General features: G+C 40.1%; 1 non-coding gene across 1 annotated transcript; it reads right to left on the minus strand.

Moving 5' to 3' along the window:
* Positions 1-1,435: 1,435 nt before the first annotated feature.
* On the minus strand, positions 1,436-1,541 carry LOC132612391 (small nucleolar RNA R71). The gene has a single exon (XR_009571758.1). It is a non-coding gene; the product is annotated as a small nucleolar RNA R71 (small nucleolar RNA).
* Positions 1,542-4,406: the final 2,865 nt, after the last annotated feature.

Raw genomic sequence — 4,406 nt, forward strand, 5'->3', positions numbered from 1 at the left:
AACCTTATAAATAGTCTTTGTAGGGTTTTTATTAGGGCATTCAGTATATTTTTACCTTTATCTTAGAACATAAACTTCTCTTTGAAGTTTTGAAGATTCAAACATCAATTCAAGTGTTCTCAATTCCTTTTACATTCCAAAGTAAGCACTTATGAATTCTTCAATTTATTTTTGCTTGTTCTTTGTCATGAATAACTAAAATCCCTTACTAGGGTTGTGAACCCAATGATGGGTATTTTTTGATTGGGTTTGTGATTGTTATACAAATAATGGATTATTAGGGTTTAATTATTCTTCATTCTTCATTCATAATTAATGGTTGCAAACATTGATTAAAGCCATAAACCCTAAATTTATTTGGAAAAATAATTAGGGTTGGTAAGAATAATTAACAAGAACTCAAAGCTTTAAACTTTGTTTAATAAATTCACTTAGGAATAAGAGGAATTTACTTGGCATGATTAATCGTTCTTCATAATCACTTTCTTATATTTGGGAAAATCATAGAAAGATATAATCTTTATTTATTGGGAAATAGTAGAGATTCGCATAGAGATTAAGTGCATTCATATAATGATCCATTATAAGTATATCAAGATCAATACCCATGATCATATGCTCCATCTGATGGGGACACAACCTTAGTTTCTTTTACCATAAATATTTACCAAAGCAATAATTTAGCAACTAGTTATAGAAAAACCAGCTTTTACACAACTTATCGGATTAAGACATTAGACCTAAAACTTAGCATCTACAAGTTTAGTAAACTTTTCACACCCTATTCCCTGTGGAATTCGACCCCAACCTTGTTGGGTTACTATATTTGACAACGTCCGCGTTATACCATTAATAGGTGTAATTTGAGCGTATCAAATTTTGGCGCCGTTGCCGGGGAAACGGTTTTGAAATTACTAAATAGTGTTTGCTTTGATTGAAGTCTTTTGCTTAATTCATCACACCTTGTCTGATACTTGCGTAAATAAGGTGATCATGAATCGACATCAGCAAAATCAACGAGCTGACAAACAAGGAAATGTGGTGAACAATCAGGCAAATGAACCAGTTGATGAAAATATTTTCGCTGAATTTGTTCCGGAGGAATACTATGCATCTCCTATTATTCAGCCTCGATTTGGAGCCACTACTGTGAAAATTGTCTCCACTCTATACCAATTGTTGAAGCTTGAGGGATACTTTCGGAACTCTACCGAGAATGACCCCCACCGTCATTTGAAGAATTTTGTGGTTGTGTGTGCTAATCACATCCAGAACAATGTTTCACAAGATGCTATTCGGTTGAGGTTATTCAAATATTCCCTAGCTGGAGAAGCAAGAACATGGTTTGAGAAGCTGCCCCGGAATTCTATTACTTCATGGGCAGAAATGACAACTGTTTTTCTCACAAAGTTGTATGCCCCTAGCAAAAGAGCTGAAATTCGTGATAAGATATATGAATTTAAGCAGCGACCGGGGGAACAACTATATGAAGCATGGGAGAGATTCAAGGAGTATTTGCAGGACAGCCCGAATCATGGTTTTCTGGATCATATATTGATGGAGAAGTTCTATCGAGGATTAGACCCAGTGTCACAGTCAGTGGCTAATAATGCAGCTGATGGTTGTTTTATGAACAAGACCTTTCAACAAGTGACCACCATACTTAACAGGCTGACAACTCATAATCAGGCTTGGCACTCAAACAATGCTGATGTGGTACCATATGGTAGTGCTATGATCCAAAATATGGTGAGGGAGAATCAAGACACCCAGCAAACATTGGCAGCACTTGCTACAAATATTGCCTTGCTGACAAAGAAATTTGATGAAACTCAAATCAAAAAGGTAAATGTTTGTGAAGATAATACAATCTTGCCGCAAGGGATGTACCATGCTCAAGATGGTCCGTTCCTTGAGGGGCCATCTAGGCAGGTTGAAGATGCCAACTATGTCAACAACCCTCAAGGGGGTCATCAGAGACAGAATTACCAAGGTGGCTATCAGAGTCAAAATTAATGGAGACCGCAGCAAGGCCAATGCCAAGGTGCTTACAATAATTCTGGTAACTACAAGAACAATTTTGGTGGTGGAAATCACAGGAGCTATAACAACAGCAACAATTTTGGGAACAAGAGTACAAATCCTTATATACTACCTAAAAGTGAGTCATCAGAGCAAGGTAGTTCGAAGGTTGAAGCAATGCTTGAGCAGATTCTGGCAAACCAATCTAAGTCTGACAGAACTTTATCTGGGCTGACAGAAACAGTAGGGTCCCATACAGCAGCCATTCAGAAGCTTGAGTCGCAGATGAGGGACATTTCTATAGAGCAGCACCCTCCTAAAAAGGGAGGACTTCCGAGTGACACAGTTCCAAATCCCAGAAATGGGGGTGGCGGTATAGACCGTGCGTTTGCCATCACTACTAGGAGTGGTAAAACAATACAAGGGGCTGCGGAGAGAATGATTGATCTTGAGCCGATAAATGAAGAAAATGAGGTGCAGTCTGAAGCACCCATTACTGCTGATGAGATTCCTGCAGACAAAAAGGTTCCTGAAATTCCAGAGATAGTGACGGAAGCTGATAACACAAGTAAGCAGGCTGTAAAAGGGGCCCTCCGCCCTTTGACACAGCTTTTCAAATCTAAACCCCCGTTTTCTCAGAAGATGGTAAAAAAAAAAGGAAGATGCTAAATTTGAAAAATATTACGATCAGCTGAAGCAATTATCTCTAAATTTTCCCTTCTTGGAAGCCGTCAAGGAGATGCCCGGTTTTGCAAAATATTTGTAGGATTTGCTGACCAAGAAGAAGACGGTTCAACATGATACCGTGAGTTTGACTCACACTGTGAGTTCCATCATCTCAACCACACTTGTTCAGAAAAAGGGAGATCCTGGAGCGTTCACCATTCCTTGTTATATTGGGCACCATGATTTTGCTCGCGCCTTGTGTGATAATAGGGCGAGTATAAATTTGATGCCCCTTGCTATATATAAACAATCAGGTTTGGGGATGCCAAGGCCGACTACAATGAGATTGCAGATGGCTGATAGGTCTATCAAAAGAACAATTGGGGTGGTAGATGATGTAATTGTGCGGGTTGGTGATTTTATGTTACCCGCTGATTTTTTGATCCTTGATTGTGCTGTTGATCGGGACATTCCTATCATTCTGGGGAGACCTTTCCTTGCAACAAGGAGGGCTCTTATGGATTCGGAGAAAAATGAAATCAAGTTCCGAATCAACAATGAAGAAGTGATTTTTCAAGCTAGCAAAGGGATGAAGTTACCAAGTGCCTATGAGAGCATTTCGGTAATTGATTCAATTGATGTTGTTACTAATGCAGTAGAGTTCAAAATGGAAGAAGAGAACTTGGGTGAGACATTGGCTGGGATTCTGATGAATTTCGATGCTGAAGATATGAAAGACTATGAGGAAACAGTTAATTCACTTGTTGGGTTGGGCTCATACACATACCAACCAAAGAAGCTGAGTCTTGATCTGAAAAATAGAACAACTCCTCCAGCAAAGCCTTCAATCATTGAGCCGCCTAAATTGGAGCTTAAGCAGCTCCCATCACACTTGAGATATGAATTCCTTAGTCCCGACAACACATTACCAGTGATTGTGTCAGTTTCATTGACTGAGGAGCAAATTGTGCAACTTTTGGAGGTATTAAGAGATTATAGGCGTGCTATTGGTTGGACCCTAGCAGATATTCGAGGTATCCCATCTGGGATCTGTGAGCACAAAATCCAGTTAAAGGATGGCAGCAAACCAACTGTAGAGCATTAGAGGCGACTACACGAGAACATGCAAGAGGTTGTCAAGAAACAGATAATCAAATGGCTAGATGCAGGCGTGGTTTTCCCTATTGCTGATAGTAAATGGGTGAGCCCGGTCCAATGTGTTCCTAAGAAAGGCGGCATCACTGTTGTACCGAATGCTAAGAATGAGTTGATCCCGACCAGAACTGTCACAGGTTGGAGAGTTTGCATGGATTATCGCAAGCTCAACACAGCCACGAGCAAAGACCATTTCCCTATGCCCTTCATTGATCATATGTTGGATAGACTAGCAGGGCGTTCTTATTATAGTTTCCTCGATAGTTATTCAGGTTACAATCAGATCAACATTGCTCTGGAAGATCAGGAGAAAACTACGTTCACTTGTCCTTATGGGACATTTGCATTCAGCCGGATGCCTTTTGGTTTGTGTAATGCACCAGTGACTTTTCAGAGGTGCATGATGTCAATCTTCTCCAACATGGTGGAGGATTTCTTGGAGGTGTTCATGGATGATTTTTCCGTGGTGGGTGACTCATTCGATGATTGTCTTGGCCATCTGGGTCAAGTGCTAAAAAGGTGCGAAGAGACAAATCTGGTGCTGAACTGGGAGAAATGCCATT

This window comes from Lycium barbarum, chromosome 9 (genome assembly GCF_019175385.1).
Source record: "Lycium barbarum isolate Lr01 chromosome 9, ASM1917538v2, whole genome shotgun sequence".
Classification (NCBI taxonomy): domain Eukaryota; kingdom Viridiplantae; phylum Streptophyta; class Magnoliopsida; order Solanales; family Solanaceae; genus Lycium; species Lycium barbarum.